Below are 15,838 nucleotides of genomic sequence, written 5' to 3' on the forward strand. Positions count from 1 at the left end.
ATATTAAAACAGAAAACGCGCTTAAAAATAAAAAATATATAAACAACTGTCGTCACTGGCCCAAAAATAAACAAATTCGTATTAATACAGCCTTCAAAAAAGTTCAAATTACGACTATATGTTATGGTTATTAGTATATATTCGGGCCAGTGACGACATATGTTTATGTTTATGATCCATACAGTTTTCTGTTCTAATATCAGTGTTGAGTAGTCAATTGATAGATCCATTGATGTGTTGTTTCGAGTCATATGATCTTTATCAAATCTAAAATGAAATTTAGAGAAAGTTTACGGTATAAGTGTGACGCCTTCTTCATCATACACAAATTGAAACAGCATGATGAACACAAAAACGCATTTAGAAAATATTTAAGACACTGGACCGGGCACAAGTAAATTTGAAATAAAACTATTCTGGTCGTACAGCGGACGCGATGCTAGTCTTAGTGCAAAATTTATTAATTTGTTTTTACATCTTATTTTTGTTTTCATTTGTAAGCAATGGATAGCATACACTAGAAACAGCTTACAACCAGGCAGGTAACCAACTGGACGAAAACGCAAGTGTCAAGGAGAAGATCCCGGAGTCGTCTGTACAGAGACAGGCGTGGCAGGGAAAGCAAGTTGACAAAGCCGACATACTCAACAACTCCTACTGTCTCTTTCACAATTTGTTGGCTTAAACCACAATATATCAGGTATTTATGACAATTCAATACATATACTGTAGTTTGAAAGTAAATTTATCTGAAATATTTAAGGAATCGCGTGATTATGGGTGCAAATAAATATTACATTTACTCATGGCAAATCAAAAATTAAAATCTGGTATTTTAAAATACGTAGAAAATGTAACTGCAATTACTATAACAAACGCAATGTTTTAAAATTTTAGTAAAACTTTTGATATCTGTTAATACATCTGATCTAGTTCGTGGACCAATGTTTATATTCAAATAAATATGTATCTTTAGACTCAAATTTAGCTAAGATCCTTATAATTCATGTAGATAGCAAAACTATCCTAGTTAATCTTGCAATGCAAGATTTTTTTCGGTCGTTTTAATGAGAATATAACAGTTTATTCGATCCAAATAAAAAATCTAGAAAGAAGTGTTTAGAATATACAGCAAATAAAAAGCCTTTTGTGAAAAGAGGAGGGTGTACCCTTCATAGTGAATTACAGTCTAAATCACCATATTGCTCCAAAATAATGTAAAAACCCAACTAAACTTTCGTTACAAGAGGACGTAAACATTTCAATAACTCTACTTTAGTAGATAAAGTTTTTTCTTTACGAATTTCTCTAGTTGGTATGAAATTTGAATTATACTCCACTTCCTCCACTTCCTCTACCTTTCCACGAGCTCTAAAGCCCCTAGGCTAATTTTATTTAGCTGCAAGTAACTTTTAAATACAACCCAATTTTCTTGTGTCCCAAGACCTCACAGGCAATTTCGTCTATCAACTTAAAATTCTATGCCAGATTTTCTCATGTCCTAAGAGCTCACAGTCTAATTTGATCTAAATGGCATCAACGTTGACTTTCCCCCAATCCCTGGTATTATAGGACCTCCTACTGACCATGTGGGGTCAGGAGCTGCGGAGGACGATACTGCGGTGGTTACGATATTCAGAGGTCAGACCTTGCACAATGCAATCACAATCTGCACTGCAGATATCAGCAAAGTTCAAGAGAATCGGTGTCTTCAGAGGATCTCGTGAGATATTGCACAACGACATCCTGTGGAACGGATTGAACTGTTGAAAGGCAGTTTTTAATTAGCTAATTTTGATGCTGAAGTGTAGGGTATTAATTTATAGACAGGCTGTTGAAACTAGGGTAATTAATGTTGAGAAACCGAGATATACTATTTGTAACTATAGCATTCAAAAGTAATTACTGTAACATCTTCTCCACAACTCTGGAATCATTTGCCGTGGTAGTTTTTTTTATATTGAAAAATTCAACGAAATTTATATTTTTAATCATTGGTTTGAATGTTTTACTTAAAATGTTTTTAAAGGTCTTTGGCGTGAAAGAGCGTGGTTATTATGGATGAAAATAATATCGTTATTTTTGGTTGAAAAATATAACGATTTGGGTTGAATCGTTTTTGTGAGCCATAAATTGTGGTGACATAACGCCATTCTTGTCTCCTGCTTCATGAAGGACGTTAAGACATTGAGGTAGATGATGCTTTAAGAAACAACATTTTACATATTCATAAAGGGACCTTTTTGCAAACCTTCGGTGTCATAAACATCTCTGGAATTACCTCATACATTTACGAAACGGTCGATTCGGGTTGATTCCAAATGCGACCAATAAACTTAAACCCCACAAAGCAACGGGGACAAGGAAATCTTTTGTCTTGTTTGAAAGGCTGGAAACGAGCTACGTTTCATCGTAAGGTCACGATTGGTGAGTTTCGACCGTTTAACAGTGGAAAGAACCAACTGCTAGAGACCTACAGTGACCCACTACCACAACTGCTTGTAGACGAGTGCCCAAGACAAGCCTTACAATACACTTTTTGTCTAGTTTCACCGTATTAGAATAATTAATTCCTAAATGGTATATTTTGAAAGCTGTACCTGCCCAGAAAGCCACTAGAAAGCCGGTCAAGATGGATCCACAGTTTGCGAAGTGGCGGATCGGGGGCAGAGTACAGTCACTTCAACATGAGCGATTTGCGAATATGTACAGTCCGATGGAAAAGTGGTCTCCCGCCCCCTAATCACGATGATTAGCGACTCTTCTGGACTGTATTTTGTTTGGGAGCATCAGAGTGGGTAAGATTGAATACCATTAATGTATCGCCTTCAGTTTAATTGTAACGACAAAATCTGGGACTAAATCGTGTTACGTTAGCTAAACGAGCGTTGATGATGAAATAAAAACGATAATCATAAAATCAATTAAATTTAATTGGGCTAGACTGGCTAAAGAACTTTAATGCAAAAAAGTTATGTTGTCTAATTGAATAATACGACTGGTAATTTGGATACTTATTGTGACAGTAATATAGTATAATCAAAAGAATTCATGAATTTAGGCGTGTAAAATATCCTGTACCGGTTAGTGAAACCGATGCACTGTTTCAAAGTTATAAATTCTTCTTTTAAGTGCTATAAAATATAAAAAGGAATCTCTTCTACTCGGTGACCGCTCACCACTCTGTTTAGGTAGTCAACAGCAAGAACAGAGAATTGCTTTAAATATTGTCCAAATCTACGAGAGAGTTGCGGCATACATCTTGAGCTGTACCCCCTTTACTCCATACATCTTGAGCTGTACCAGAGACCCCGTTATCTTTTTAATTGCAGGCTGTCTAATCGAGAATGTGCAAATCACATCGTGCAATATAACCAGCGACCAGAAACTTTCAGCTAGAGGTGTTAAACTGGGAACTAAAGACCAACAACTTGAAACTAGAAATATTCAACTGGGAACTAGAGACCTAAAACTTGGAATAAGAATTTTTTAACTGGGAACTAGAGACCTACAACTTGGAAATAGAAATATTTAACTGGGAACTAGAGACCTACAAGATGGGAATAGAAATATTTAACTAGGAACTAGAGACCTACAATTTGGAAATAGAAATATTCAACTGGGAACTAGAGACTTGTAAGTGAGAACTACAAACGTTAAACTAGGGACTAAGTTAAGGGACTAAGTAAGTAGTTAGGGACTAAGTAAGCAGCTGAGATATACAACTAAAGATCTACAAGTGGGAATTAGAGACATGCAACTGCATACTAGAAACTTGCAAATTGGAGCTAGAGACCTGCAAATTGAAACTAGAGACCCTCAACTTAGAACTAAAACCCTGCAACTGGATTCTGATGACCGTTCTTCCAGCAACTAAACCACCATATAGTCATTCCTAATACATATGAACCCAAAACTAAAAATGGCCGCCAGTTAAACAGTTTGAAGTGCAAGGAATAATTATAACAAATGGTTTATGAACAACTACTTTTGATAAGGGGGTCCTTTAGAGGTTCTGTGGAAAATATAACTCAAGTGGTGTGAAGGTTCGATACGCGAATCTGCCACACAATGACACCAATGACATGTTAAGTACATCGTGACCACTCGAATACGGCTTGGCGTTTCTCATTGTAATGATGGCTGGAATGCAACGCTTGTATCGAAGTAATATAGAGCCCTCTTAATAGCACTGACCTTCGAATAAGTGATGATGGAATTTAATATTATTGTTGTCTATTTACATTTGAAATTAGTCTATTGTTTATCGACAATACTTGTACAGTAGCTGGATATAGAGACTGTCATGAACAAATTTTTTTGTAAGCCCTTCACGGTCGTTGCGATCGCCGTCGAGAAAGTGCAAGATAAGATAGGAATGTCCGGGAAGCGGAATCAGAGCTACACAGAGTAATTGCAGAAGGACGTCCATAGAGTAAGTAGTATAATAACGACAATCCTTTCACTTGATCGACGAGTGTTGAATTTTTTCTACTGTTCTTTCTATAATTATGAATATTTAGTTCGATTCAGTAAGCTCCAATCTCTGAGTCTGTAATACGATCTGATTACGTAACAATTTCATATATGGTGCAATTAAATACTAAACTTTGTGATGAAGTAACAAGTTATTAAGACGAGAGTCAATAAATAAAATAGCACCTTGCAGACGAACTTTAATAGATATTGTACGAGTATGATTTCATAATTGGCAAATCATTGGTATTGACCCTAAAAACCATCAGGAAAGAAAATTGTATGATTTAGTACAATTCATATTCATGGTCGTGAATACTAAGCTAATCTTAATAGCACAAAAGTAATTACTTAAAATTTAAAAAAATGTTATTGGGAAATATAGGCATGAAGTTGTGCACTCTGAATTCCACAACTATATATTTAACAACTCCGTAACCTGAAGAAATCTAATGATAAGAAACAGCTCACAGTTGATTGCAGACGTATAAAAGATTTTATAAACTGCACAAAGCAGTTCGGTGATTACAATGATGTAAGAAGCTGGCGGAATGTCACTTAATGACTCGTAACGGAACATTCCAACTTTCATTGCACACACCATCATAGTTGGGTATATAGACGACCAACTACTCTCCTGAATCTACTTCTAGCTTGGGCCGTATGACGGATTTCCCTTTCAATACCTCTATGAAAACTTGAAGAAAACCGATGATATTGATTGCAGGTTCCATTTAAATTGTCTACTATTTTGAAATTCTTATGATTATTCAATCTTTTGGTCATCTTCCACAAACACGTACTTACAGACAAAGCTACATACATGACTGTCTTTTCTGGGAGGTAATTATCCTACAGTCACCCGACAAAGTGGGCTTCCTTGCACATATTAGTACAGAGAGCCTTACGTTGACGCACACCATTATTCCAACCAAACAACACAAAACAGTGTGCTTTTATTATGCACGTATCCGTGTACACTTGAAAATATGTTGGCAACACTTAAAGATATTAAAACTACGATCAGCTAGCTGGTGCAGCGTTTCCCATTTTGTCCTTCAATGTTTGGCTTTAACCTAACCTAAAAACGTGTTGTAAATTGTTTGAAAGACTAATTATTTGATTTATAGTAACTGTAGGAAAAATATAACGTGTAACACGAGTGCAAACTTACTATCCATAAAGCTACATATTGAAAGTTTATGTTTGAACAATGTGAAATAGTAACAGTTAAGTAGGTGAGTTTTCTTCGTCTCAGTGCCAATAAAACCGCTAAGATTAATGTTACAGAACTTACAGAGGAATGAGCATATTTATTCTAAATTGTAAAAAACCCTACTAAGCTTAATACAACCATATCAGTACCCATATATCGTGTTTATCATCACAATATATTTTTCTAACAAATCAATCTTTATTCAGAACATTTGTAATAGGAAAATGTTGTATTCAATTTTATGTTCAATAGCTGAGTATAATTGAGTACGGATTAGTAGTATTGTCAAACCAATGGTACGACAAGATCACGTAGTAAAGTTACACTACATATCACCCTCCAACATTTGACCAGCTTGTACTCAAAGGCTAGGTTGTATCATAGACCAACCAACACAAGGGAGTATGTTTAATCTATGTTTGTATACACCTACTAAAGTTCTCGATAGGAGAGTTCTCTACCTCACATTCCATAGTTTGTCTGTGTCACGTGTGGGTTTCGAGACAGATAAACCCACGAACACTTTCACTGTCACCCAGTTGCAATTCTTGTCCTTCGCAAGACAGCTCAGTTGAGCAAAATTATGCATCTCACTTACATTAATGTACGTTAACTGATTTTTAGACTTAGTCTTGCCTGTGGATGATATCACATTCTACTTCCAAACCCGTTATGAAAATGTATTGCATGGTTACGAAATGACTACAAAAGTCTCGATATAAAATACTGCCTAACATTACTTGTATTTACACGTTTAAATGTAAAAAAATTAACAATGTTTTGGAATATGCATGATTTTCAAAATAAAATTAAATTTAATTAAATAAATTTTTTACTGTGCAGATTATTTATGCGAGCTCTAACTTGCAATAAGTAAAACATCACATATGTGACGACATAATGTGCGTATTGTAACCCAAATACGAGTAGGATGGGTGTAGAATGGAGTGTAATGCCTTCTGTAGCTTTGTTACTAACTAAGACCAGCTGTTTCATTAGTCAGGACCATTTATGAAAAGCCCAATGATCAAGAACACCTCGGTCATGTTTCGAAACATTAAATATATATAAATACTAGCTGACCCGGCGAACTTCGTATCGCATAAGTTATAGGTTTCCCCTAAGACAGACCGATGGAAAGAAAGTACCGTTACGTTTAATTTTCAAGATGATCTCGTTCGCATCGCTCAATCACGTCCTGGTTGAAGTTAGTTCGCTACGCTCACTCACCTTTGGGTTGGAGCTCGTTCGCTACGCTCACTCACCTTTAGGTTGGAGCTCGTTCGCTGCGCTCACTTGCCTTCAGGTTAGCTCGTTCGCTACGCTCACTCACCTCCAGGTTGAAGTTCGTTCGCTACGCTCACTCATCTTTTGGTTGCAAATTAGCTGTTGTCATAAATGTAAAAGAAATAATAGTGCTGCACCCTGTTGGTAATCCTTGTAACTTTAATGCTATTGAACATCATAGAACAGAACAAACTTGTTTAATTGAAACAGCTGTTAAGATTCATTAATTCCATTTCTCATAAGGTTAACATGGGAAACTCCAGAGCCACTGGGGCGGAGCCCTTTTAAGAATTTCGAAACGGGAAATAGTTTACGTCCGATTCGCATACCTACAGAATTTACACACCAAATTTCATAACGATCGGTGAAGTCGTTCCGGAGGAGTTTGCAGACAAACACTGTGACACGAGAATTTTATATATTAGATATTTATATATATGAATTTGAACGGATGGTGTTTTTGGCCTCTAGGGACCTCAAAATGAAATAAAATCGGTCCCGGGTCCAGGTCTTACCATGAGTACTACGGTAATAGCTTATTCCCTATATGGGAAATTCGCTAAATATTCCCTATATGGGAAATTCGCTAAAAAGCTACATCACTTTTCTCAGGATCAAAACGGTGAAACCATAGTGAAACATAGAGAGTGAAAACCGAGATCTCAAAATGTGCAAACAAACAATAATAAATTCCAAACGTAAATTATTTAATTATTGTAAACCTAACAATCTCAGTAAGCAACGATTGCAGGAACATACATATATTTCACACATTTATTGTGCAGTCTCAAAAGCTTTTATAACAGTTTAAAAAATCAATACAATTTAAGATAGCCAATATTAGATTGAAGGGATGAATTTAAAATAGTTATATTTAACTTTTTTTGCTATTCAGCCGCGTTGTTCATAGTTGTAGGCTATTCACCTGCAGTAGACTGAGACCGACGTTTCGTGAGCGGAGAGAGAGGCGTTGCTTCATCAGGTACTGACCAACTCTACAGACCCTAGCTTGCCTCACTTCCAGCACAGAAAACGTACTAGAGTGATAAATGTGTGTCAAACGCAGACGAATAGTCCTCGGTCGTATGTAGGATTAAAGTAAAGACGTAGATTTATTCCTGATTCATCGGATTTATTTCTACAATCTCGAATTCGGTGGCTGTGAGGTGAGCGATATGTAGAATCAATCATCAATAAGTTGCTACCGTAATCTAAAGAAACAAAAATGTTTTTTAACTATTCAAATTCAAAGAAACTTGGGTTTATGGCTAAAAGATTCATCTTGAATGATAAACAATATGTTTTCACACCAGTCACAGCCAACCACAAATAATTGAAATAATTGATGTTTCAATACATGGTAGCTCGTGAGAACCTGAGAAGTAACAATGGAGTACAGTATTTGCAAATAGCAGCTGTGAACTTGCTATTTCTTACGACTACGCAATCTTCACCAACTGTTGTAAATTTAGTGGGCTAATTTATTTAGAAACGAAGCAATGTATTTAGGAATTTTGTAAACAATACCCAACTGTTGTATACAATTTCATCTACTGAACATTGTTAGTTTTACGAATTATTTAGGTGTGTGCTATACGACTGTAGTACACAGTATACTAAAGATAAATCGTGACTTCCCCAAACGTGTTGTCTTTTTTAACATTTTCAAGGATAAAACACACAAAGGGTGGTTTAGTATTTCTATTTTCCACTATAGCAGATAAATCAAAATACGTTGGTGAAAGAGAAAATAAAATACACAGTATTTTTAATTTTTCCGGGTGAACTCTATATAAAATGTCCCCGTGATAAAATAAAGCTATACAGAACGAAAGAAACATTTTGAGCTTACATCAATTGTTACAGGTAGCCAGGCTGCCCATTTAATTAGCACCACAAACACAGACGCAAATTCCTGTTCGCGTCGTTATTCATGTTCGGGCGTTGATCGTGCATGTTCGTGTCTCACGGACCGTCGAATGAAGTGTTTAGTTACCGGGTCACGGACCTCTAAAGTCTGCGTCACTACACGCTCACTGGTCATGTACTTGTCCACTACACCTGTAATTTAAATGAATATGCTTTGTCGGCAAGATCACTTAGCCCTATTCGCAAAATGAATACTACCAATTATTTATAAAAAATAATATTTTTTTCATCGTGAACTCAATAATGTTATTGCGTACTATTTTAGTCCAAGTTAAACATAGTTTCACAACATAAAAAATCTGCGAGTACTTCTTGGTTATCACGACTTGTGTATTAATATAGAACCTATATGTTGTAAAACTATGAAACCTTGCCTAACCTAACCTAAAATTTACGATCAAATAGCTGTTTCAGATCATAGAGAAAACCCCAAAACACATCAAATTAAGAGTAAAGTTTGGAATTATATCGAAAATATTTCGCATGTGATTCGCAAAAAATCATTTGGGACCGATCTAATGAACATGTAAACATTTTAATCACTTAAAATCGCCTTGTTGCAGACATATCATTTTGGAAGAAGGCCAGAGAGCAATTAAGCGAATGCGATTAGGCGTAGTTTGATTAAGACTCGGTCCAGAACCAGTTGTTGCAGATTTCAGCAATTTCCAGTTTCTTGTCGTGCAAAGTCGACGTCCTCGCTCGCCTCTGCCCAGCCGTCCTAGCGCCCACTGATCTTCAAGTGGTTGTTTAGTCTCGATGAACGTTGTTAAGTTTTTCGTTGCATAGATAACCTAATAACGAATACTGTAACCTAATAACTGTATAACTTCAAAATACCGGTTTCCAAAAATAGTGTGTATTCGTCAAAATTTGTCTTTGTCTATAGGCCTGCAACTATACAGTACTCTACCGTGAAATTATACATTTCCAGATGTTATGATTATTGGACGGTACGATTTGTTACATTCTTTGTTTGACAAAAACTTGACATTCGCAATAATAGAAACATTCAAAATAGATACATGACCCGGCTGATCTAAACATTACTGTAGAGTGAGAGACCTTTCTTGCTAGCGCTCCAAGGCTGAACTTAAAAACGTAAAATGGTTTACCCATAGAAAGCCTAGCTAAATTTGATGATTTGAAATTTAATCTCAAAACCTATTTAGTAGGCTCTTCACATGTTAAGTAAATAATATAGGAGAAATATCTGAATTTGTAAATAAATGTATTACTAAGGTAAATTCGCATTAATTGGAATAGTTACTGCATAAAATTTGATTAAATACTACTACACTATAAAATGGATATGTCTTATGTGTTGGTCATACCGAAAATTTTCAAGTAAAACATAATGGAACAGTTAGCATTGTTAGTATAGTTCAATAAGTAAACTTAGTACTTACGATTGGTGAACTACCAGAATCATCCAGAATCAGAAAAACTTACCTGAAAAGAAAACAACCCATTAGAATTGTGATTGATAGTAGTTAGTTGTGATTTATAAAATGTATTCTACGAAATAAGTTGTATGTAATAAAAATATGTATTTTTACAGTATACAATTAATTATGCCTTGAAATGTTTTAATTATTATAAGTATTAACTATTACCACTAACTTAAAAGTGTACTTTTTCATGGTAATAACGTTTATAACAATAATGACGTGTTTATTAGTTTATTGAAAATGTAAGTTATGTTTTTGTATAAAATGCATACAAATCGTCCACGGCTTTGACAAAGTATTTAAAACTATGGCAAATTTAAATTGATCGTATAAATTATGAAGTGGAACAAAACCAACATTTGGAAAAACAACAACGTAAAACAACAAGGTAGTATTTTCAGCGCAATTTGAAAGCTGTGGGAACTTAACTAAATGAAATGCAATTATTAACATTCATGGGAAACAAGATGACTCATCTAAGCACTTTGAGTGTACAAGAGATTTCATAACATTAGACACAATGAAGTAATTACAGGAGGTATGAAGACAAACATGATCAAATAAAAGGAAACATTCATGGACACCTTCGTCGCTCTCATATGTTAATGCGTTAAAGAACGGGAACTTCTATCTGCAATTTGGGAAAATGGTGTTGCTGAAAGGACATAATGTAAAATAAAATAAAGCCGAAAAAATCTTAAGTCGTAACTAAATAAAAAAATACTTTTTTCTGGCCACACATACAACTAACTATCCAAACAGCTTTAATAAAATATAATATGTAAAACAGTATATTGGAAATTACTATGTCCATCTGAAAGGTTTACACAATTTGTCATAAACAGTTAACTTTGTACTTAATTAATTTAGGGTAATGTGATATCATAGATTAAACGTTCTCCTTTATAGACTGATCATACTTCTGGATCAGCGAAGGAGGATTTTAATGTATCTTTCTGAATAATATAAGAAGAAATCACTTCTTTATATTTTACCATTATTATCTGGTCCTTGTAATTTTACTCGCCGCAAACCTATTTTAAAAGAAAACACTTTAAAAGTTGCCCTCAAATAAGAGAAAATAGTTCATTATATTCTCTGACAGCGCACTTGAAAGTTTCACCAAACCTCGATTTAGTCTAATATCATCTAGGGCTCAAGTGTTTACAACAATATTAGAATAATAATAACAGTATCCCAAGCCAATGGCGTTTGGCAAGCAAGATTGTTACATATGAAACCAATCACTTTAGAAAGAAATTTGGAGGAGAAAGCATTTACTTTCATCACATGAGGCATTTTCAATAACATAGTCGTAATGAACAAATTGATTTAAAAGGTATAAATGAATGTATCAGTTCTGATCATTTATGTTAGTAAAACTCTTTAAACGATCAATGGACGGGAAACTTGATTTGTGATACGTTACAAACAATACAGCAACAGATTGATTAATTTGCATGTCAACTTGTGAACGCTTCAGCACGCTTCAGCCACGTGAACGAATTCTTTCCACAATCATGAGTGGAAAATTTTGCCAAACGGTTAACACACTTAGCACAAGGAGCAATTTTGGCAACTGGTTAGCAAGTTTAACACGCAGTTAGTGCTAAATAACCGTGTTAACATGCGGTTGGTTATATGTAGCTGACTAATTTAGCTATATTAGACTAATTGCTTGCTAAAGTCTACGCACTTTTCTAAAAAAGCTTTAGCCTACTACAAACTTCAAAAGAAAACATGTATAATTTGTGTATACTTTTCATTACCATCTGAACTAAACCTATTTTTGAAACTCAAGTTTTGCTCCTGAGTTTGTTTCTTGATAGAAAATTTGGCTAAGTAGGCCTACAGATATATAAAACAAAGTAGTTTACTATTTATTGTACTTGCGATGTTTAAGCATATTTGGAGGCCCTGTTCAAAGAACAGCCCAATAACAGATCGTCCTTCCTGCGTCCATTACTATTCAAAATAATTTTAAATGGGAAATTAATATATGTAGTATGTAGATTAGCATGTTGTTCATGGAGTAAATAGACATAGAATTGAGACATTTTAATAACTATGACTTTGGACAGAAGTACACCTATCAGTGGTAACTCTTCCGTCAATGGACCTCGAAACCACTACTGACTGACAACAGCGATTAAGCTGAAACTCTGGATTCGTGTCAACTTCACCCAAATATTTATTAAAACAAATCATAGTTTGTCAGAACGGGTGCGTAGATAGTTAAGCAATAATATTACATGTAGGTCGAAACTTAACTAGTTCGAACTGGATCTAAAGTATGCCTGTGCGTAAAACACGTAGAGAACTACCTTTGCCAAGTTTCCTGGTACAAAAGTCACTGACAAACCGTGTTGTGAGCAACCTAACTCGATATTTCACCTGTAATTTCGAAAAAAACTAATACACGGACTTCCTCAAGGAAGTGTTTTAGGCGCTGCACTATTTATAAACTATACCAATGAGATGATCATATTTCTCTGATGAACCTATCCCACACGGTAAATACACGTTTTGACGTCCCCGTTTACGACCTAGAACAATAATTGTCATGTGTTCCTTGTATGTACTTTTTATTGCAACCTGAAAATTTAGTTAAAACGTATTTACCTCACGCAATACACCCTCTTTATTCTTTCTACATTTATCGGGAAAGTATATTTTTAATTGTTTATATTTGTTAAGAAAATCTGTAGTAGGTCTTTGACGTGGGAAAATAAGTTTGATGTGGGAACGTGAATAAGTTGAGACAATATCGCAATCAAAATACTAATGTATGTTTCCTTGATGAGGTTGTAGCCTAGTTATGATCTACACGACACCAGTGGTTCATTTTCAATTGTTAAGTTCATTCCTATCAGTAGAGCTTACTACTTAACCACCATACATAGTTTCGTGTTGTGAGCAACCTAACTCGATATTTCGCCTGTATTTTTGAAAAAACTAATACACGGACTTCCTCAAGGAAGTGTTTTAGGCGCTGCACTATTTATAAACTATACCAATGAGATGATCATATTTCTCTGATGAACCTACCCCACATAGTTATTACCATACATAAATTACTTCAACTGCCCAACATTACATTAACATAAACATTACATTAATGCACAACTTTTACTGCACTGATTTTTCATAAATCGTGCGCGAACCAACCCAATTTACTAACACATTCTTTTCTAATCAGTTGAATTGTTACAAATACGAAAGTTAGACGGTTGATTCGCTTTATAAATTAATGAACCGCAACAGATCAACAATCCAACACATCAAAGCAATAGTGTCAATGTAACACTCAACAATGGCCGCGGACGTTGAGTAACCATGGGGAATGTTTATATTGACCAACAGTGGCTAATATCCTGACAAGTAAACTCTACACCTTGTTATATTATATATTTGACAACTTGTCGGTTTATCTTACATAACAACCACTCGTATTAAAGCAAAATGTATGCAGTTCGTACAATTATGTTCATGTTCATGAGTGAATGCAGGCCCTACATAGATAACTTATTATCAAAACATCTAATTAACATGAATTAAGTGTTTCAGTTTTTTTGTCATTATGAAATAGCTAAGAACCCTTAAAGGTTATGAATAGTGGTGCTTAAATCACCCTAAATTTGTTCTGTGGGATCTAATTCATAAAGTCCATAATGTTCAGGATAACCAACAACAGGCCAGTCTAATTACGTCCCGAAATCAATTTTTTTTTCTGACATACTGTCAAAAATTAAATTTAGTTGTCTTATAATTACGCTCTAATAGTATTGGAAGTTATGACTATTTCATATAATTTTGATTGGAGACATCGTGAGCAAATTTGATTAATTTGAACATTCTTAAAAATTATGAGACTTGGTCTTCACAGCCCTCCTCAATTTAGTTTTGGAAATATAAGAAGTTAAAAGACTTTTCTTAAAAACTGATTTTTGAAAATATTTTGATAAAAGCACATGAGAAGAATCCCCTAAAAGTTACATTACATGAGGTTTTTTTTTTAAATTGCAAAAACGGTTGTTTCGCTTTCTAGACCGATCGGAGAAAATTAAAACACGTAATCTTGGCTAGAAAACGGGCGGCCATCAATTGCGCCCACTGACCTGAGTCAGGTAGTTGGGTATTGTGATTTGCTCCAACTACTCCAGGAAGCCACCCAATACGTTCATTAACTGCACCAAGTGGCGGCCCTCTTTGACCGTATAATTGAGTAGGTTAGGTTAGGTTGGGTTTGGTTAGGTCAGGTTTAGTTAGGTTAGGTCAGGTTAGGTTTGGTTAGGTTAGGTTAAGTTAGGTTAGGATAGGTAAGGGTGACATGTAAACAAGAACATTCCTTCTACCGGGTACATGTTCCTTCTGCAAATCACCCATACCTGGCTTGGACTTGGGCGCAACTCTTGAACATTTTTTGGGGCCCTTTGAGGGAAGTTACTCTTGGTTTAGGCTTAGCTCAATTAAGTCTTGGGCGCAATTAATGCACGACCTAGAAACCCCCATTTAATTTAATTAAAATTAAATAAGTTTTAATATCAATTTATCAAACAAAATTGAATTATAAATGTACCATTTACTGTATAAGCAAAGTCCATGTACCATTAAGTTAAAGAGAACTAAACATAATCTTCTCAACATGTTTTGATCCCGTTGTAAGCATCTCACAGCTAGGTGTTACTCACATGGGCTGTGTGTCTGTTATTTAGCAAGTTACAACAATGTAAACAGTAGTGAGAGTCTTGGACAAGTAGTTGAAGAGAGAACATCGCCGTTCGTGTTAAACATTCAAGCTTAGCAAAAGTTACGCATTTCTTATCTTCAAGGATTTGTTAAAAGGTATGCCATTTTATATGATGTATTACTTATATAGGTATTGGTTTATTTAATTTTTGGAACAATAAGCAGACACTTATTTATTGTGAACATATAGGCTACGGTATTCAAATACGGTAATAAAGTAGAAAGTAAAAAAAATTAAAAAAAAACAGATTTCTGTACCACTTGTTAGGAAACTGGCAATCTAAATTTTTTGTGTTGACATAATTCCTAAATATTTTATTTTATTATTATTTCGTTTACATTTCTATTTCAAACCTATAATAAACCAACTAACTTAATTATTAATATTCGGCTTTAGGGATTGTTTACGGTGAATGATTAGAAAAACAATTCCAAACTACTTCCAAAGAAAAACAATTCAAATTAAATTCAAATCAATTCAATTTCAAAGAGTTTAATGTTTAAGCTATTAAATACAGTAAATGAAGCTAATATTAATATATTCTAAAACATATAGGGTGTCTCATAATAGTCCCCTCCCCTGGTTGATTGTTGAACGGCTGGATATATTGAAACGAGCTTCGATACACGTTACTAGGGTAATGTAAAGTACTCTTTGGTGTTATTTTAAAATGCACCCCGCCCACCCCACCCCCAACGAGGGATTGCTGGGGGTAGTTACAATGTTTAA

General features: G+C 34.9%; 1 protein-coding gene across 6 annotated transcripts in view; it reads right to left on the reverse strand.

Moving 5' to 3' along the window:
- LOC128994477 (UNC93-like protein) overlaps positions 1-15,838 on the reverse strand; it is a 166,273-nt gene that overhangs the window by 58,590 nt on the left and 91,845 nt on the right. The gene's annotated exons all lie outside the window — the stretch shown is intronic.

The sequence above is a fragment of the Macrosteles quadrilineatus genome, unplaced genomic scaffold, assembly GCF_028750875.1.
Source record: "Macrosteles quadrilineatus isolate MER2022 unplaced genomic scaffold, UCM_ALF_1.0 Scaffold_5__1_contigs__length_97177068, whole genome shotgun sequence".
NCBI classification, from domain to species: domain Eukaryota; kingdom Metazoa; phylum Arthropoda; class Insecta; order Hemiptera; family Cicadellidae; genus Macrosteles; species Macrosteles quadrilineatus.